The following is a 22,355-nucleotide window of genomic DNA, read 5'->3' on the forward strand; positions in this document are numbered from 1 at the left end:
ATGAGCTATTTCCCAGGAAAACCCCTGTACCTTGGTGATAACAATGACAGGTGGCATTGACTGGCGAGAGTGGGAGAGCTCCATTACCGTTAGTCGTGGGAGTTGGGCCCCATCTGTCACATGGATTTTCCAGTCGGACTTAAAGGGTGGGATGTACCATCCCCGAACTTTATCATATTTTGGGGCTCTGTCCTTGTTGTTTCAACACTTAGTTCTATTAGTGGTAGAGGAAAAACAAAGTAGAGCATATTTTTCTGTGACATTAAGGGGAATAGGGACCATGGGCATTCCTCCCATTCCATCCCGTGGCATTACTGCACAAACCCCACAGGGCTGACTAGCAGGTGTAAAGTGTTGTGCGTATGCATGGGCTGCCTTAAGATACACATTCTTTTCCCATGGTTCAATAGATACGATCAAAGAGCTGGTGATAATGAATAATATCCAGAGCAGAACCATGGCCAAAGGCCTTTATTCATGGCCCGGTGCAGCTGTATTTTTCCAGTCAGAGTGATGCACCCAGCGAGGGTGTCCTTCTACCTTAGCTGCTGTAGGAGTAGTGAGAAGTACAAGGTATGGACCTCTCCAGCGATTGTCCAGTCTCTTCCAATCCCAGTTGCCAGCTTGTAGCAATCCCTCTTTAGGTGGTTCGTCCAAGGACCGCTGCGTCTCGTCTCTCGTACCTGTGAATGTAAAACTGACAAAGAATCCGTTAGTAATTGCATATATGTCAACAACCGTTCATCCAGGGCATGGAGATCAAAGGTGGTTTCTGCAACTTCTTCAGCCCCCCAGGGAGTCCCGAGGGGCCTCCCGTACATTATCTCAGCAGGGGTTAATTTTGTGGTAGAATGTGGTGTGATTCGCATAGAGAATAGGGCCATAGGCAAAACCTGTACCCAATTCAGTTTTGCCTCTTCAGTTAATTTAGCAAGCTTGCTTTTTAAAGTTCCATTAGCTTGTTCCACAATCCCAGCAGCCTGTGAATGGTGCACACAATGGAACTGTTGCCAAATATTCAACTGCTTGCACATTTCATCATTAACTTTAGCTGAGAAATGTGGTCCGTTATCCGAGCTGATAACAGGAGGAAGTCCAAATCCAGGCATCATTCACGGAGCAAAACAGCAACAGTGGACTGTGCTGTAGCATTAGTAGTGAGAATGGCTTCAATCCATCGACTGAAAAGGTCAACAATAACCAAACAGTGTTTGTAATGATTGACTCTAGGTAGGTCAATAAAATCAATTTGGATGTACAGAAAAGGCCAATGTGGTATAGGCATATAGGCTGGTTCTACCCGCACAGGTTTTCCAGGGTTGTAACTCTGTCAAACCTGGCATTGGGAAACAATTTGTAAAATGTATTTTGTCAGCCGCGAATGCCACCATGTGGCTTTACAATTTTCTAACATTCTCCCCTTTCCGTGATGTGTAAGGGAGTGGACATAATGTAAATGTAATATGATAGGCAGTAAAACATGGTAGGATAAGCAATCCATTTAATAAAGACATCTACAATAACTAAAATATATTTATAAAACTGACATCTTGGATAGTTGGCATTGATTTTTCTGAGGTAGACTTGCCTTTCTCTATGCTTTTAGTCAGTCTCATCATTTTAGGTACCACCACCCCGCACCCTTGGGACATTTCCTTAGCTTCTGGGTCATTTATTTTGGCAAGATAAGGGGTAGTAACAGGTCTGATATCAATTGCTGCTGAGAAATCTGTGTTCCTGCTGAAGTTGACAATTCCCTGTTTTTCCACAACTGACCAAAGTCACAGCTCACTCCAAAAGCATGTCTGAAGTCAGTACAAACGTAGATTCCCAAGTCCTTCCCTTAGATACATGCCCTTATGAAGGTGAACAGTTCCGCTTATTTGGTAGAGAATGATGAATGATGTTTCAGAGGCCGCTGTCTCCACATTATTGCCCTCCTGATCTACAATTACGTATCCTGAAAGTCTTTCACCTAGAGATCCAATTGATGCGCTCCCATCTATATACATAGTTTAGGTATGTTGCAAAGCCTACCTGAAGCGTCGTTGAAAATCTGTCGCTGCGGGTGTGCGCGATTTTGGCGCCGTTTAGAGGGGGGCGGGTTTAAAACGCGATTTTCTCTAGGCTGTTCAAATCGAAGATGTTCAGCCTAGTTAATTATTAACGAAAAATCGCTGGAAGACCCCGTCACAAAAGCTATTATTAGTTTTAAAGGCCTCGTATAATAGTTATAGTAGTTTAAAAATCAATCTCTAAACCCGCGACCGCCAGCAACCGCAGGGTCCCATAGAGCAAACCACAGAAGGTATGTAGCTTATTTTTACATTAAAAAGGGCTTCTAAAGATCCCTTTATACAAAGTTTAATATTGCGAGTAGCTCATTTTGGGCCCATTATATCCCGCAGTATTTTTCTGGGCATTTGGGGCACAAATCTACCGCAATGTGAACGTTCTAAACCAGCGCGTTCCACAGGGACCCACTGGAAAGCTGATTTAAATGGGCATTTATTTACAGCAATTGAACACTAAATTCCTTCCATTTGGTCTATAAATTAATGTAAATGAGATTTAAAAATCATGTTTTATTGTGAATTATTTGTGAATATTATTTGGACATTTAGGCTATTTAAAAATGTTAATCATTTATTAAGAAATGGATAGATGTTTAGATCTAGTAATTGAAGTCTCAAATTAGCTACAATTGGGTAACTAACAAATTATATGCTTTAATTTCAGGTCATCCAAGTAAGATTATTTTATATTTGTTTCAGAATGCTTCACTCTATGATAACTGAAAATTTCATTCAGTTCTCTTAATTTTTAAGAAAGTTATGGGCTTTTGACTGTTCACGATCACAGCTTTTTTGTTATGTCCATAGAAAATCAATAGGGAACAAGATGCTCATTTCCGAGTATGAAAATGGCCATAACTTTTTAAATACTTGAGATATGAAAGTGAATTAGGTGTCAAATTAAACTTATTTTTATGCTTTATCTGATGGGATAAATTACAGACTTGATTTTTAAAATCTCAAAATTTTGTAACATTGCTACATAGTTAAGGCAGGGTTTGTCATGGGAATATCTGTCAAATCTTCCCGAACACAAGTATGTTCTTTAATCACAAATGGGCAGTCGTGCCATGACTCAGCTTGTTCCTCTGGTGATCTGACGAGAAAGGATGCCGGGTTGATGGTGGTACAATATTTAAATTGCAAGCTTGCCTGCTGCTTCAGCGGGTACTGTCATATAGAGGGCAGTGTTAACTTTTCTGGGGAGCTACTTGGATGGGGTTAATCTGAATCATCCTACCTTAGTGGAGTATTCTGCCCACACCTGTGGGTCCACATACTCTGTTACCTCACTCCCTAGATGATGTTGCAGCTGTGTAGTAACCCGCCTTGGTCACGGATAAAATTGAACAGTAGTTATTAGACAGTTCTTGTTCCTGGCTCATGTATGGATTCGCCAGACCAATCGCTTGCTCAACCATAATTCCCAAATCCTTTGTATTAGATGGGAGGTTCACTTTATTTGTTATATGCAAGGCAACCTCATAGTCCTGCTTCCACAAGTCCAAAGGCACCTCAGATCAATAGCCGGTTTTAGTATGGTGATAGTAAGGGCAGTAAGGATTGCTTCCCCTCTGGCTTCATTCTGAGCATGTTAATTAACCAGCATGTTATGGGTTCGGAACCCCAAGTTAGCTAGGAATCTTGCGTGTTCTACTGGGGTTAGAACTTGTAGTATAGGTTGGCTCTTTTTAATCTTACTCCTGGAACTGGGAATGACAGCAAACTGGTGCTGTCGGAGTCAGGGAACTCTGCCAGTGCTGCTGTAGTGGACGCAGGTGGTGCTGCAAGAGCTGCAAACTGGATATTACCGTAGGTTGGGGGCTGTATGAATGGTGACGGTTGCCACAGCACATGAGCATTAGTACAGACTTTACTCTCCCACTTATTCAAATCAATCCTCGTAGTCTCTCTCTATCAAACCAAAGCCAACCATTAGATCATGCAAACGGCTGTTCGAGTCATCTTTAAATCTATAGTGGATCAGTTTAAGTTTGTTACACTGGTCTTCAGTCTGTCAAAGAATTGATTTCAATATATTACTGTTGGTTTATAAAACACTGAATGGTCTAGGACAAAAATACATTTGTGATCTGCTAAATGGAAATCCAGTGTTTATAATACAGAATATAAATGGCTTAAATCAGCTAAGTTCTAATATGTTGCTCAAGAAAGAACTGCAGTTGCTGGAAAATCGAAGGTACACTAAAATGCTGGAGAAACTCAGCGGGTGCAGCAGCATCTATGGAGCGAAGGAAGTAGGTGACGTTTCGGGCCGAAACGTCACTTATTTCCTTCGCTCCATAGATGCTGCTGCACCCGCTGAGTTTCTCCAGCATTTTTGTGTACCTTCTAATATGTTGCTGTTCTGTATCACTTCATTCTGTCTCCTTATTTGTTCTAATTACCATAACAGGGCCCCTCTTATCTTTCCTACGAGGGAAAGCTTATCTAAGAAAAATATGAGTGACCGTGTGAAGGATATCATCAAACAATGAGTTCTTTCATGCCTTGTGTTTCAATTTGGGCCAAACATTTCACACAAAACAATTAGATTCTCACAGCACAAATTTGCACATCAAGATAAATTCCTCAATTAAATAAATTCCACAATACACCTCCACAAAACTCAGTATTTAGAACCACAAAGGTTTAAAAAATGAAAAGAGTTGCAACCTCCCCACCTTCAGAAGAATAATATACTCCCGCGACCAAGCAGTCAAACGACTGTTTCTAGGTGATCAATGTTAACGCCCCCCAAACAAACTGCCAATTCTTAAAGGGACATACACACACACATACAAAAACATTTATTTACAAGCAGTACATAATATGTCATCTTCAAAGACGTCTCTTTGTAATATACCTTCCCGTTTTCTGACAAGACTGTTCTATATACCAGAATCGTGCAAAAATTTACAAGAAGCTATTTGGAAGCCGCCGTTATTTTATCGGCTCAGCACATGCAAGGTCACGGCACTAATATTCTGTGCCAAAAGTTATTCAAACCTCAAAGGCAATTTGTTTTAAACGGTATTCTGTTAGCTGAGGTTTAACTGTATTAGCAGCCATGAGTCGCTTGCTTTTTCTTCCCACTCCAATCTTTTTATAACAGAATTGCTTTTCAGAAAACAGGGTCCCCGGGGTTAGTTGACAACTATCTAAAATTTCTCCTTTTACCTGGATCCATAAAACACATGTGCCTGTTAAAAGACATAGCAAAATGATGAACACAGCAAAATCAGGCTGCCAGTTCGATCATAGCCTTGAAAAGAACATTGAGCAGATAAGAGATAGCATTTTGATTAGTGACAATTTGGATGAACACTTTTAAAATATGGTTTTAACAAATACTAATGTTTGAACATTGAAAGAAAAACGATTACAAAACAGGTAAAATACACATCAGATATCCAAAAGGAGTAAGCTAAAGTGGCAAAAAGTCATGCAACATTAGAGACGTCTCTCTATTAATTTTATATTTTCCTCCTCTTATCGGACAAAAGCCGTTCTGTCTAAATAAAAAATTGTTTCTATGGGAACCAATTTGCAGAATGATGCAGAATTAGCAATCTAGGAAATTCCCCAAGCAGATTTTGTGAAGTAGGACTGGGAGGTTTGCAAAAGTTGTCTTCTTAGTTGGAGTAAGAATTATAAAATGAACAATGGGAGTAGTTCAAATGTAATGGTAGGCAGGATAATGTTCAAATGGGAGTGGTCTGAGCTGTGGTTGGTTAGTGATCCAGATTGTGATTGGCCACCTCCCCCCTTCTATAGACAGTCACCATTGCCAGACATAGGGTCTCAAGAGGCTCTTGAGAAAACCTCTCTCTCTCCCCTCTCCCTCTCCCCCTCTCCCTCTCTCTCTCCCTCTCTCCCCATCTCTATCTCTCTGCCCCCTCTCTCATCCTCGAGTTGGATGTGGGGACCTGCCTCAAAGGGCCGGGAGTGTGCACAAAACAGGCCTATTGTTCTTCTTACAGCTTGCTGGTATCAGTGTTGGAGTTCCAGATGCCCGGGAACATCCCTTATCTCTATTCTCATTGAGACAGCGAAGGTTGTTTTATTACAATCTTTGTGCTCAGCATTCACAGGCTTTTGCAGCTTCTAAATTGGCCAATATTTAAAACTTACCAACATGCTGTGTACAAAATGGAGGTTAATAGCAAATATAATAGCAAATAGCAAATGACATAAGCTAAATAAGATGGAGAATAACTGCACTAACTTTCACACCAGCAGCAAAAGGTTTAAAGTACATTTTGTTAATTGTTGATATGTTCTCTAGATGGGTGGAAGCACACGCCACAAGGAGGGATGATGCAAGGACGGTTGTCAATATTTGAATGAAAGAAATAATACCTAGATTCGGGATACCCATGGGAATAAACAGTGACAGAGGAACTCATTTCACCAGTAAATCTATTCAGAACTTGTCAAAGGCACTTGGGTTCCGAGGAAATTACACACACCATATCAACCACAGTCCTCAGGGATGATAGAGAGAGTAAATGGAGAGATAAAAGCTACTTTGGCCAAAGTATGGCAGCAGAATAAGTTTTTGTGGCCAGACATGTGCCCATTGTGATGTATGCCCTGAGAAATCAGAAAAATAGAAACACAGGCCTTACACCTCACAAGATGTTGATGGGACGACCTATGACAACAGGAACCCGACCCCCGATGACTCCTGAGAAGGTAGCTCTAATTTGAAATGATGAAAAATCCTTAAGATATGCTCAAGCCAGGTGTGAAACAGTTGGTAAAATTAATGAGAAAGTTAAGCAGGCACAGGTCCCTCCGACAGAAGGAAATATGCACCCGTTTATGTACGAGCAATGATAAAGGTTATTTCTCTCCTTGATGGAAAGGACCATATTTGGTGCAACTAACATCACGAACAGCAGTAAAATTAAAAGAAAAACCCAATTGGGTACATGCTACTTGGGGAAACTGCATTACTTGGACGGAGCCTTCGAAGAGAAGGAAACACAAGAGCCGTAATATTTTGTAATGATAAATAAAAGAGTAATAAAATGTTATCATTTTCCTCGTTAACAATTTTTGTAGTATTAAAAACATGAATATACAAACATTGTGTGGGATCAGAGAGGATGAGGGTGAAGTTGTATGAAATTAACAAACAACTTTCACACAGAATAGAGTGAATTTGCTGCTGTAAGTCAAACAAGCTTCCTTATCTGATGAGAATGTTGGGTTTGTTCCCATAATCCTCTGCATACACAAGGAGAAATTGCTTTGCCTGCTCAAGGACGGATTACAAACAAAATTCTAATTGGATATATATGGCTCTATTTTTGCAACTGATTAATGAGAGAAAATATTATTATCCTTTCTGACTATGTGTTGATCATAAAGATCAACAGGAGGGAACTGTGGAAGAAAAAATAATATCCTTCTTTATTTACTTTTGATTGGAATTGAACAAGGTAACGAAAGGGTGTATTGGAGGTGACAATCGGAAATCTTTGTCCTGACCTGGTGTAGAAGAGAATTGGTGGAAACGGCCAAGGACATTAGATGTTATTACCTCCTGTCTGGGAAATATGTTGAAGGGTGGATGATAATCTAAACATGAAATAGTTTAGCTGATAACAACGTTTGTTTAACTTCCTCTGAGAAGTTACAGTAGATCACCCACAGCCCCGACCGTTGGTAGCGTAGGGAGCAAAAGGGAAGCTTATGATTGGCTTGGAATAATGTCAAGATGCCTTTGTATTGTATTTGAATTGTATTAATCATTTGTTATTGAATAAGATTAACATAAGTGAACAATATGTTATGACATGAAATAATTGGTACCCATGTAGTTGAAGGAATATTTTTGTAGAATAGTAACTAACAAAAGTAAACAAAAGTTATTTACTACACAGTTTAACTGTCAGCTAATTCTGGTGTGAAGTCAGAGAACTGGTGGGAAGTTTACTACCACCATCTCTCCATGATATCATGTAATAAAGTCTCTTGAAGCAAACCTGCGAAGTCTGTTACTTATAGTTTGTGTTTAATTTCCCTCTAAATTGATTTCTTCCACAAGGAGCATTCGTAATAAGGTGGATGAGTTGCAGGGCAGGTGCTAGGAATTGCGGGGCCCAATTAGAAAACTGATGGCGGGACCCCTACTCTAGAAAAGTAAAAATTTATGTATGTTTATATTTCGTGTAGTTTCGGGAATTTTAAGGCAAGCTGGTTGGTGATTGGATGCAACCCCCCTAGAGACAGCGTTTGATTGGCCGCCAAATACATTTGTCAAATCTGTAACAAAAATCGCTGGTCGGTGCGAACTCAGTGGACTATCTGGTTGTATCTCCAAACTAATCTGGTTGTATCTCCAAACTAATCTGGTTGTATCTCCAAACTAATCTGGTTGTATCAACCAGACTATCTGGTGGTATCTCCAAACTAAACAGTATAACATGCAGGTACATTCATTTAAAATTAAATTCAGTGATTATTTCACATGATTTCTCACTGTGTAAAGCTCAATATCTGACCAATTTCTGTTTAACACGTTTGGTCTGCCGTGAGCATTTTTTGTTGCATCTCGTTGCATCTCCCCTTTTCCTAATCGGCCACAATTCAGATGCTAGTCTACTTTCCTGTTTTTGCCACCAAAGTGGATAACCTCACATTTATCCACATTATACTGCATCTCCCATGCATTTGCCCACTCACCCAGCCTATCCAAGTCACCTTGCAGCCTCCTAGTTTAGAGGGGTTTAAACGGTTTAGAGATGTTTAGAGGGCTTCAGATGGGTTCAGGTGTGTTTACAATTGTTTAGAGGGGAATAGGGGGGCTAGAGGGGGTTTAGAGGTGTTCTGAGGGTCCCAGAGGGGTTTAGAGACGTTATAAGCCCCCCGTGAGAAATTGTATTTCTCTGAAATTGAAGATAGACATAAAGCTGGAGTAACTCAGCAGGACAGGCAGCGCAGCGACTCTGGAGAGAAGACCCTTCTTCAGACTGAATTGAACTCGCGTCGGTGAGAGTACTTGTGATTGTCTGAAGAAGGGTCTCGACCAGAAACGCAACCCTCTCCCCAGAGCCGCTGCCCGTCCTGCTGAGCCACCTTCAACTTCAGAGCCAAACAAAAAACACAGTGCTGGAGGAACTCAGCGGGCCAGGTGGCTGCCTCACCCGCAGGGTTTCTCCAGCATTTTTGTCTACTGCAAAACATCAATGATTCCGGGAATGCTGAGGGGCCAGGGTGATAGAGAGGGAGTAGGAGCGCTAGAGAGAGACAATATGGGGAGCGGGAGAGAGAGCGCGAGAGAAAGAGGGAGGGAGGGAGGGAGGGAGTGAGCAAAAGACAGAGAGACACAACCAAAGATCCGCTATAAGATCTTTGGACACAACGTGGGTCGGTAGGTGAATGACTAACCTGCACACCAGGAAGAAGCCCCTTCTCGCGGTCCGGGGCCCTCACTCATGATGGTGAGTTAAATGAAATTCTCAACGTGTCATCGATCTACATTCCTCAGTAAATGTAATTGTGTTTTAAACAAGTATTAATGACGCCGCGTGAATTTTATTCAAAGGAACACGGCGTCATTAATACTTGTTCAAAACACAATAACATTTACTGAGGAATGCGGATAGATGCAGATTCATGACATTGCATAACAAGGTGTTAAGTACTTACCGTTAAGAAGTGCTAACAGCACTAGTTAACAAATCGTTTGTGTATGATGGCCGTGCAGCGGTTGTTATACATGTCCGTTTAAAAAAAATCCGGATGGCGAATTTAAAAAAAATCTTTATTTAACAAAGAGAATTCGTATTTCCGTACGAAATACTGAACATTAGTGCGGGGCCCCGCTTAGGCGCGGGGCCCAATTTGGAGCAATCGGTCAAATCGGCTTAACGCCGGCCCTGATGAGTTGAATGTGCAGATAGCTATTAAAGACTATGATATAGTTGGGATCACGGAGACATGGCTCCAGGGTGACCAAGGCTGGGAGCTGAACATCCAGGGATATTCAATATTCAGGAGGGATAGAGAGAAAGGAAAAGGAGGTGGGGTAGCGTTGCTGATTAGAGAGGAGATTAACGCAATGGAAAGGAAGGACAATAGTTTGCAGGATGTGGAATCGGTATGGGTAGAGCTGCGAAACACTAAGGGGCAGAAAACGCTGGTGGGTGTTGTGTACAGGCCACCTAACAGTAGTAGTGAAGTTGGAGATGGTATCAAACAGGAAATTAGAAATGCGTGCGACAAAGGCAAAACCGTTATAATGGGTGACTTCAATCTACATATAGATTGGGTGAATCAAATTGGCAGGGGTGCTGAGGAAGAGGATTTTTTGGAATGTATGCGGGATAGTTATCTAAATCAACATGTAGAGGAACCAACGAGAGAGCAGGCTATTTTAGACTGGGTATTGAGTAATGAGGAAGGGTTAGTTAGCAGTCTTGTTGTACGTGCCCCCTTGGGCAAGAGTGACCATAATATGGTTGAGTTCTTCATTAGGATGGAGAGTGACATTGTTAATTCAGAAACAATGGTTCTGAACTTAAAGAAAGGTAACTTTGAGGGTATGAGATGTGAATTGGCCAAGATTGACTGGCAATTAATTCTAAAAGGGTTGACGGTGGATATGCAATGGAAGACATTTAAAGACTGCATGGATGAACTACAAAAATTGTTCATCCCAGTTTGGCAAAAGAATAAATCAGGGAAGGTAGTGCATCCGTGGATAACAAGGGAAATCAGGGATAGTATCAAAGCGAAGGATGATGCGTACAAATTAGCCAGAAAAAGCAGCATACCGGAGGACTGGGAGAAATTCAGAGACCAGCAGAGGAGGACAAAGGGCTTAATTAGGAAAGGAAAAATAGATTATGAAAGAAAACTGGCAGGGAACATAAAAACTGACTGCAAAAGTTTTTATAGATATGTGAAAAGGAAGAGATTAGTTAAAACAAATGTAGGTCCCTTGCAGTCAGAAACGGGTGAGTTGATCATGGGGAACAAGGATATGGCGGACCAATTGAATAACTACTTTGGTTCCGTCTTCACTAAGGAAGACATAAATAATCTGCTGGAAATAGCAGGGGACCGCGGGTCAAAGGAGTTGGAGGAATTGAGTGAAATCCAGGTTAGCCGGGAAGTGGTGTTGGGTAAATTAAATGGATTAAAGGCCGATAAATCCCCAGGGCCAGATAGGCTGCATCCCAGAGTACTTAAGGAAGTAGCTCCAGAAATAGTGGATGCATTAGTAATAATCTTTCAAAACTCTTTAGATTCTGGAGTAGTTCCTGAGGATTGGCGGGTAGCAAACGTAACCCCACTTTTTAAGAAGGGAGGGAGAGAGAAAACGGGGAATTACAGACCAGTTAGTCTAACATCGGTAGTGGGGAAACTGCTAGAGTCAGTTATTAAAGATGGGATAGCAGCACATTTGGAAAGTGGTGAAATCATTGGACAAAGTCAGCATTTAAAGGTAAATCATGTCTGACGAATCTTATAGAATTTTTCGAGGATGTAACTAGTAGCGTGGATAGGGGAGAACCAGTGGATGTGGTGTATCTGGACTTCCAGAAGGCTTTCGACAAGGTCCCACATAAGAGATTAGTTTACAAACTTAAAGCACACGGCATTGGGGGTTCAGTATTGATGTGGATAGACAACTGGCTGGCAAACAGGAAGCAAAGAGTAGGAGTAAACGGGTCCTTTTCACAATGGCAGGCAGTGACTAGTGGGGTACCGCAAGGCTCAGTGCTGGGACCCCAGCTATTTACAATATATATTAATGATCTGGATGAGGGAATTGAAGGCAATATCTCCAAGTTTGCGGATGACACTAAGCTGGGGGGCAGTGTTAGCTGTGAGGAGGATGCTAGGAGACTGCAAGGTGACTTGGATAGGCTGGGTGAGTGGGCAAATGTTTGGCAGATGCAGTATAATGTGGATAAATGTGAGGTTATCCATTTTGGTGGCAAAAACAGGAAAGCAGACTATTATCTAAATGGTGGCCGACTAGGAAAAGGGGAGATGCAGCGAGACCTGGGTGTCATGGTACACCAGTCATTGAAAGTGGGCATGCAGGTGCAGCAGGCAGTGAAGAAAGCGAATGTTATGTTAGCTTTCATAGCAAAAGGATTTGAGTATAGGAGCAGGGAGGTTCTACTGCAGTTGTACAGGGTCTTGGTGAGACCACACCTGGAGTATTGCGTACAGTTTTGGTCTCCAAATCTGAGGAAGGACATTATTGCCATAGAGGGAGTGCAGAGAAGGTTCACCAGACTGATTCCTGGGATGTCAGGACTGTCTTATGAAGAAAGACTGGATAGACTTGGTTTATACTCTCTAGAATTTAGGAGATTGAGAGGGGATCTTATAGAAACTTACAAAATTCTTAAGGGGTTGGACAGGCTAGATGCAGGAAGATTGCTCCCGATGTTGGGGAAGTCCAGGACAAGGGGTCACAGCTTAAGGATAAGGGGGAAATCCTTTAAAACCGAGATGAGAAGAACTTTTTTCACACAGAGAGTGGTGAATCTCTGGAACTCCCTGCCACAGAGGGTAGTCGAGGCCAGTTCATTGGCTATATTTAAGAGGGAGTTAGATGTGGCCCTTGTGGCTAAGGGGATCAGAGGGTATGGAGAGAAGGCAGGTACGGGATACTGAGTTGGATGATCAGCCATGATCATATTGAATGGCGGTGCAGGCTCGAAGGGCCGAATGGCCTACTCCTGCACCTAATTTCTATGTTTCTATGTTTCTATTACCAGAATGTAGAATCAGACGGATGAACTGTTGCACAACCGGCAAAACACGGTGGGCCGAATAACTAGCTTCCTCTGTCCTCAACTAATTGAAACCGCAAATGACCAATGGTCCCTGGGGGTTGGGGCTACTACTGGTATACAGTGATGAAGCTCGTTTAAAATGACGGCGGCTCAGGCACAACAGCGCCCCACTCCTGCAGCAGGTAAAATGAATAAGACACGCCCCGTGTCTCCCGAGAATTTGCGAACTAGCGACAATTTACTTATTTGTTTCAAGTCTGTTCACACGGAGCAGTCTTGCGTTTTTACCGTACAGCTGACAGGAACTTCTGAACCTCGGTTCCTGCAACTACAACAACTTTTGGGGCGAACTCCGTCTCGCTCGTGAACTAGCCAGAACAGCGGAGCAGCGGAACATCAGAGCGTACCAAGTCAGCTCGGCTGACCGGAAGCACCCATAGACAGCGACGCGAACGCAAGCACTGCCGTGGATGCCCAGGTGGGTTAAAGGCTAGGTTAGAGTTAGCCCCACACAGGCTAGCGATTCCTAGCCTTTTCCTTGCCAACGTACACTCACTGCAAACAAAATGGACAAACTCTGGCTACAGATTACCTCCCACAATTGGATTATGGATTGCAGCATCCTGATCTTCACAGAAACATCGCTTAACATCGACGTTCCTGACAGCGCCATCAAGCTAACGGGGCGTCATGTACTCCGAGCGAACAGGACAACAGACCAGAGGTGGGGGTGTGTGCATTTATGTAATTAAAGCATGGTGCACGGACACTACCATCATCGAGAGTCGCTGCTCAGCTAACCTAGCGTTTCTCATGGTTAAATGCAGACCGTTCTATCTGCGTAGAGAGTTTACTTCCACTGCTGTGACTGCAGCCTATATTCCTCCGGATGCTAATGCCAAGCTCGCAATGAAAGAGCTGCATACTGCCATTAGCAAACAACAGACTCACAACCCCGAGGCAACCTTCATTGTTGCGGGTGACTTCAATCACTCCAACCTGAAGACTGTACTCCCCAAATTCCACAAACATGTCTCCTTCCCCACTAGAGTAGACAAGACACTGGACAAAGCCTACACTAACATGGCTGAAGCTTACAAAGCAGTCTCCCTCCCCCACCTTGGCCAGTCTGATCACCTCTCGTTGTTCCTGCCCCCAAAGTGTTAAACCCACTGTGAGGACAGTTAAAGTTTGGTCAGAGGAGGCGGACTCCACACTTCGGCAGCGTTTTGGAAACACTGACTGGAAGGCGTTTGCAGCCCAGGCCACCCTTGATTCCCACACGGACATTGATTCCTATACATCCTCTGTTCTGGACTTTATAAACTCCACCATCAATAGTGTCACCTCCCTCAAACGGGTGACCATATTCCCGAATCAGAAGCCAAGGATGAACAGCGAGGTCAGGCTACTGCTGAAAGCACGGGACACCGCTTTCAGGTCAGGCGATGCTCGAGCCCACAGTTCATCCAGGGCTAACCTGAAGAGGGGCATCAAGAAGACCAAGCACTGCCTTAAGCTCAGGATTGGAGGAGCACTTCAACAACAACTCCGACCCCCGACGCATGTGGCAAGGGATCCAGGCCATCACGGACTATAGACCCACCAACACCACCCCCACATCCAGCGACGCCTCCTTCCTTGAGGAGCTTAACCACTTCTATGGCCGCTTCGACAGGGACAATCTAGAGACAGCCATCAAGGCTGTGCTCCCTACTGATCACCAACCCCTCACACTCACCCCCTACGACGTGTACGTGGCACTGAGTAATAATAATAATAATGGATGGGATTTATATAGCGCCTTGCTAATACTCAAGGCGCTTTACATCGCAGTTTTCATTCACTCCTCAGTCACACTCGGTGGTGGTAAGCTACTTCTGTAGCCATAGCTGCCCTGGGGCAGACTGACGGAAGCGTGGCTGCCAATCTGCGCCTACGGCCCCTCCGACCACCACCAATCACTCACACACATTCACACACCTTCACACACAGGCAAAGGTGGGTGAAGTGTCTTGCCCAAGGACACAACGACAGTATGCACTCCAAGCGGGATTCGAACCAATGCACAGTAGGACTAATGCACGTAAGGCTGCTGCCCCTGACGGCATCCCCGGGCACGTCCTCAGGGCCTGTGCTGTGCAGCTGACAGACGTCTGGACTGACATCTTCAACCTGTCACTTGCCCAAGCAGTTGTGCCCGCATGCCTTAAAACCACCTCCATCGTGCCGGTGCCAAAACACTCCGCTGCGGCAAGCCTCAACGACTTCCGCCCAGTTGCACTTACTCCCATCATCACCAAGTGCTTCGAGAGGCTGGTCCTGGCACACCTCAAAGGCTGCCTACCCCCCACACTGGATCCCTATCAGTTTACCTATCGCAAGAACAAGAGTACGGAGGATGCCATCTCAACAGCACTTCACTCCGCCCTCTCCCACCTCGACAACAGAGACACTTACGTAAGAATGCTGTTCATCGATTACAGCTCAGCATTCAACACCATTATACCCTCAAAATTGATCACCAAACTCAATGACCTGGGCATCGACCCCTCCCTCTGCAACTGGATACTGGACTTTCTAACCAACAGACCCCAGTCTGTTAGGTTAGACAAGCACACCTCTTCAACCCTCACCCTGAACACCGGCGTTCCACAGGGCTGTGTGCTCAGCCCCCTCCTCTACTCCATCTTCACCTACGACTGCACACCTGTACATGGTACTAACACCATCATCAAGTATGCAGATGATACAACAGTGATTGGCCTCATCAGCAACAACGATGAGTCGGCCAACAGGGAGGAGGTCCAGCTCCTGGCAGCATTGTGCGCTGACAACAACCTGGCCCTTAATTCCAAGAAGACCAAGGAGCTCATTGTAGACTTCAGAAGGTCTCGGGGCGGCACGCACACCCCCATCCACATTAACGGGACGGATTTGGAACGTCAGGTTCCTGGGGGTCAACATCTCTGATGACCTCTCTTGGACCCACAATACCTCAACACTGGTCAAGAAGGCTCACCAGTGTCTCTTCTTCCTGAGGAGACTAAAGAAGGTCCATCTGTCTCCTCAGATTCTGGTGAACTTCGAACGCTGCACCATCGAGAGCATCCTTACCAACTGTATCACAGTATGGTATGGCAACTGCTCTGTCTCCGACCGGAAAGCACTGCAGAGGGCGGTGAAAACTGCCCAACGCATCACCGGTTCCTCACTCCCCTCCATTAAGTCTGTCCAAAGCAAGCGATGTCTGCGAAGGGCGCTCAGCATCGTCAAGGACTGCTCTCACCCCAACCACAGACTGTTTACCCTCCTCCCATCCGGGAGGCGCTACAGGTCTCTCCGTTGCCGGACCAGCAGGTCCACGAACAGCTTCTTCCCTGCGGCTGTTACATTACTTAACTCTGCACCTCGATGATTGCCAGTCACCCCCTCCCCCGGACACTCCTTCCCCCAGAAAAATTGCACTACTATGACTGTATGTACGTATATATATTTATTGCTCATTATTCTATGTTCGCTCTTCTGGGGAGATGCTAACTGCATTTCGTTGTCTCTGTACTGTACACTGCACAATGACAATAAAGTTTGAATCTGAATCTGGTGGCAGGAACACCAAGCACATTTACATTGGGTAGAGCTAGACAGTCATTGTTCCACCGTTCCTCAGAGTCAGAACCAAGCCTCCTCATAAACACACCGACCACCACCCCAGTCATAGATTCTGGCCCCTGGATCTGGACTCTTCACTCAGGGGAAAAAACAGTAGACACGAGTGATAAATTCTCACGTACTGACAATGGAACAAGTAAATATTTACCAGCAGCATAAAGTAACATAACATGCAGCAATTATCCAATCTGTGGACATTTCATTCAGCTCACCCCTCATTCCACAAACGCACGAAAGACCAGTCACTACACACGACAAACCTGCAACCAGTCTAATTAAATGTTATGTTATGTTAATTCTTCATTTAGGTCAGGAGACCAAATGTCACCTTTACTCCAGGTGTGTCTGTACCAAGGCACCATGATAATTGTATAAAAACATTCACACAATACAGCATTACTGCTGAATTCTCAGCTGGAGAGGATGGCCTCAAATATCACCACATCTGCCACCATGTTGTCACCCACACACACTGTCCCCACCTTCCTGAACTTTCTCCGCAACCTCTCCCGTGCCCTCTCTGCACCCTCCACGTCCCAACCCTGCACACCTGAACCCTCTAAGTCCCAGCCTTGCCCACGGGCACCCTCTCTGCACTCTCTCCACTCTCCTGTGCCCTCTCTGCACCCTCCATGCCCCAGCCCTGCCCACATAAACCCTCTCTGCACTCTCTCAACTCTCCTGAACCCTCTCTACATCCCCTCCACTCTCCTGAACCCTCTCTACATCCCCTCCATTCTCACAAACCCTCCCTGCACCCTCCACACCCCGTCAAATAGTGAAAGGCTTAGATAGAGTGGATGTGGAGAGGATGTTTCCACCAGTGGGAGAGCCTAGGACCAGAGGTCACAGTTTCAGAATAAGATGTACCTTTACAATGGGATGATGAGCAATTTCTTGAGCCCAGGGCGGTTAATCTGTGGGATTCATTGCCACAGACGGCTGTGAAGCCCAAGTCAGTGGATATTTTTAAGACGGAGCTTGCCAGATTCTTGATTTGTGTGCATGTCAAGGTTGTGGAGAGAAGGCAGGAGAATGGGGTTGAGAGAACAGCAGAACTAGAGGGCTCTGTTCCAAAATAAGGTCACCAAACAAGTGTAGCTCACTCCTGTTTATTTATCTTCAATTGTGTTTCAGGCAGAGATTCATGTTTTTTTTTGTTTCACTTACTAATTGTGTGTTTTTACCAACTCTATTCTTCAAAGGCTGATGGTGAATTTGAGTATGCTGAAGGCACAATTGCATATATTGTTTATAAGAAATGAGGCAAAGAGCCATGTGAGCCGTTAGGAGAGAGGTTCAAATCAGATCAGCCATGTTGTTATTTAATGGTGGGATATTCTTGTTAGGCCGAGTTGCAACTTCTCTGCTGATTAATATGGTTGAATAAAAGCCTTAGATGAGTAAATTAAATTAATAGAGTAACCCGGCAAAGCAGACTAGAAATCTGAAGAAGGGTCTCAAACCGAAACGTCACCCATTCCTGCTCTCCAGAATTGTTGCCTGAGTTACTGATCTTTCTGTCCTTGGTCTCCTTCACTGTTAGAGTGAGGCATAAAGCAAATTGGAGGAACAACACCTCATATTTGGCTTGGGCAGCTTACACTCCAGCGGTATGAATATTGCCTTCTCTAACTTTAAGTAACCTATGCTTTCTCTCTATCTCCACCCACCCCCCTTTCTATTTCACCGACCAGTCTGACTGTCCCCGTGATTAAATTATATCACTGAAAGTTTCTGTCACCTTTTCCCAATTAACAATGATCTTTTCTACATTTTCCTTGATCCCTACCCCCTTTGATGTCTCGTTTAAACACCTTACACTTCCTTATCTCAGTGTCTCCCTCCCCCCTGACTCTGAAGAAGGGTCTCAATCAGGAAGGTCACCCATTCCTTCTCTTCAGAGATGCTGCCTGTCCTGCTGAGTTACTCCAGCACATTACATGACAAATTACATTAATATTTGCTTCCATCTGAGCTTTTATTGCCACCTTCCAAGGTCGAGCAGGTGATGAATGTCAGTTTCCATTAATTAAATATTATCCATGTATGGGATGCATTGGATGTGATGTGTTGCTGTGGTCGGGGGTGGGGATTGAACCTGCCGCACTGGGCGGTGATGCGCTGATTGGCCCCGCCCCCATGCGCTGTCAATCACCGGGCAGCTTCGTCATCGCTCTCCTGAGGCGCGCCCTTTGCGCGTGCGCGTCACGCAGGCGCGGAGACGGTTTGACGGTCACCCCTCTGTCCCCCCCCCCTCCTTTTTCTCTCCATCCCACCCTCAATGCAACAAACAACAACAAAAAAACACCCGGAACCAACATGCGATGTTTCGCCCTTCCACCCGGAAGCCTGAGACCCGCCGTCCCGCTGTGCCAGCGCCGGTGCGCCGCCCTAAAGCGTCCTCTCTCCCTCCGGAAGCGGTTCGCCAGCCAACCGGAAGTGGTGCGGGAATACTGTGAAGCGCAGGTAAGGGCAAAGTATATAGAGGAGCTCCTCTAGTATCTTTGGGTAAGGGTGACAGCGCTGCCATGCAGCGGGGGAGGCAGCAATGCAGCGGGGGAGGCAGCAATGCAGCCAGTGATGCATGCATTCCCTTGAATGCAGCAGGGGGAGCATGCACAGGCGCTGGCAGGCGGTTCCCCACACTTTATAACTAACCATGAATTCACACTTAATGTGGCCCTGCAGGCCGGTTTCTGTCTAATTTCCAAACCATTTGCCCCAATAACTCCCCCAAAGTCACCAAGCCGACCTTGCGGGGCAACGGCGTGGATGTGGGGAGCCCAGAGCGTCCGGAAAACGCCCTTTGGCCCATTTCACTCCTGCTAGCCCACACTTGGCATTGACTGAATTGGACCTTTCTGAATTTGTAGTCAGCAGGGCAGTACTCTGCATATCGCCAACTTACTGAGTCCACTCCGCCTTGCAACCATGGCTGACCTATTTCCCCCCTCTCTCTGTGCCTCTCTCTCCCCCCTTCTCTCCCCCCCCTGCCCCTCTCACCCTCTCTCTCTCTCCCCCACTTCTCTCCATCCCTCTCTCTCCCTCCCTCTGCCTCTCTCTCTCCCTTTCTCTCCCTCTCTCTCCCCCTCTCTGCCTCTCTCTTTCTCCCTCTCTCTCTCTCCCTGCCTTTCTCTGCCTCACCTCCTCTCTGCCTCTCTCTCCCTGCCTCCCTCTTTGCCTCTCTCTCTCCCTCTCTCTCCCCTTCTCCCCCCTCTCTGTCTCCCTCTCTCTTTCTCCCTCTCTTTCTCCCTCTCTGCCTCTCTCTCTCTCTCCCTCCATCCCTAGTGAGATCACACTTGGAATATTGTGTGCAGTTTTTGCCTGTTGGCCTTCATAACAAGAGGAGTTGAGGAGTAAAGAGGTCCTTCTGCTTTTGTACAGGGCCCTGGTGAGACCACACCTGGAGTATTGTGTGCAGTTTTGGTCTCCTAATTTGAGGAAGGACATTCTTGCTATTGAGGGAGCCCAGCGTAGGTTCACCAGGTTAATTCCCGGGATGGCGGGACTGTCATGCTGAGAGAATGGAGCAGCTGGGCTTGTGCACTCTGGAATTTAGAAGGATGAGAGGGTATCTTATTGAAACATATAAGATTATTAAGGGTTTGGACATGCTAGAGGCAGGAATCATGTTCCCGATGTTGGGTGGAATCCAGAACCAGGGGCCACAGTTTAAGAATAAGTGGTCGGCCATTTAGGACTGATATGAGGAGAACCTTTTCCACCCAGAGAGTTATGAATTTGTGGCCATTTGGGACTGAGATGAGAAGAAACTTTTCCACCCTGAGAGTTGTGAATCTGTGGGATTTTCAGCCTCAGAGGGTGGAGGAGGCCGGTTCTCTGGATGCTTTCAAGAGATCCGGTTCTCTGGATGCTTTCAAGAGGACTCTTAAAGATAGCGGTCAGGGGATATGGGGAGAAGGCAGGAACGGGGTACTGATTGGGGAAGATCAGCCATGATCACATTGAATGACGGTGCTGACTCGAAGGGCTGAATGGCCTACTCCTGCACCTGTTGTCTATTATCCAGTGAAGGTGATTTCACTTGTTGTTAGACAACAATGCTGGAGAAACTCAGCGTGTGAGGCAGCATCTATGGAACGAAGGAAATGGTTCTTGAGTCTGAAGAAGGGTCTCGACCCGAATCGTCACCTATTCCTTCGCTCCGTAGATACTGCCTCACCTGCTGAGTTACTCCAGCATTTTGTGTCTACGTTCGATTTTCGAGAGAGAGAGGAGAGGGAGAGAGAAAGATAGAGGAGAGGGGAGAGAGAGGGATGAATTTTAAAGGAATTGCAGTTTTCACTTTTGAAGCAGATTTGCAAGTTTGACCCCAGCATCTGAAGATGGGGCTCGACCCGAAATGTTGCCTATTTCCTTCGCTCCATAGATGCTGCCTCACCCGCTGAGTTTCTCCAGCATTTGTGTCTACCACCTATTAAATTCAATCGTTAGTTAACTTCAGAGTGGTGGCATTCTTGCGTGCGCGCGTGGAGGGTGTGCGTATGTGTGGGCACACAATACTCCAGGTGTGGTCTCACCAGGGCCCTGTACAACTGCAGAAGGACCTGTTTGCTCCTAGACTCAACTCCTCTTGTTATGAAGGCCAACATGCCCAAACTGCACACAATACTCCAGGTGTGGTCTCACCAGGGCCCTGTACAACTGCAGATGGACCTCTTTGCTCCTATACTCAACTCTTTCTCTTTTTCTTTAGTGTCCTTTCCAAATAAAATGAAAACATCTTTTACACTTTGTGGACAACTTGATGTTTGAATTTTGTTCTTCAATCAGTTTAGTCCAGTTAGTCTAGAGATACAGCGCAGAAACAGGCCCTTCGGCCCACTGAGTCCGTGCCGGCCAGCAATCGCCCGTTCACACACTAGTTTAGTTTGGAGATACAGATTGATTGATTGATTGATCTGTGCCTGCAGTCATACATACAATCATACAATAATAAACAACAATAAACACAAATTAACACCACCACAGTGTATCCCCCAAGCACCTCCTCACTGTGGTGGAGGCAAAAATCTTAGGGTTACTGTCTCTTCCCTCCTCTTCTCCCTCTGCGCTGAGGCGATTCCCCACCGGGCGATGGTACCAACAGTCCCGCGATCACCGAACCCCGCAAACGGGCCGGTTCAAACACCGCGGCCCGGGGGTGGTCGAAGCTGCCGCCCTCCAGTCCAGCACACGCAGCCGCTGGCCCGCGGATAAACCCCGGACTCAGGTCACCGCCTCAGAACGCCGTCCCAGCCACCGGAGCACCGTTCCAGCCCCGAGCCGGATCGCCCTCACGTGAGTACCGTTCTCCCTTGGGCTGGGCCACTCCGACGGGAGTGCCGTTCTCCCTCGGGCTGGGCCACTCCGACGGGAGTGCCGCTCCTCCCTCGGGCTGGGCCACTCCGACGGGAGTGCCGTTCTCCCTCGGGCTGGGCCACTCCGACGGGAGTGCCGTTCTCCCTCGGTCTGGGCCACTCCGACGTGAGTGCCGTTCTCCCTCGGGCTGGGCCACTCCGACGGGAGTGCCGTTCTCCCTCGGGCTGGGCCACTCCGACGTGAGTGCCGTTCTCCCTCGGGCTGGGCCACTCCGACGGCAATGCCGCTCCTCCCTCGGGCTGGGCCACTCCGACGGGCCACAGCCCCTCACGGGAAAGTCTCTCAGCCCCTCGCCAGGCCGCTCTCACGAGAGCGCAGTTCCAGCCCCGGGCTGGGCCACCCTCACGGGAGCTCAGGGCGAGTCCTGTCAGCTGCCTCCAGAGTCCCGAGGTCGCCAGCTCTGCCATTAGGCCTCAGTGTAGACACGAAATTTCGTAAGGTCTGAATGACA

At 46.0% G+C, this 22,355-nt stretch overlaps 1 pseudogene; it reads left to right on the forward strand.

The window, feature by feature from the left end:
* LOC116982309 overlaps positions 1 to 22,355 on the forward strand; it is a 999,615-nt pseudogene that overhangs the window by 214,561 nt on the left and 762,699 nt on the right.

Source organism: Amblyraja radiata, chromosome 16 (assembly GCF_010909765.2).
Source record: "Amblyraja radiata isolate CabotCenter1 chromosome 16, sAmbRad1.1.pri, whole genome shotgun sequence".
NCBI lineage: Eukaryota > Metazoa > Chordata > Chondrichthyes > Rajiformes > Rajidae > Amblyraja > Amblyraja radiata.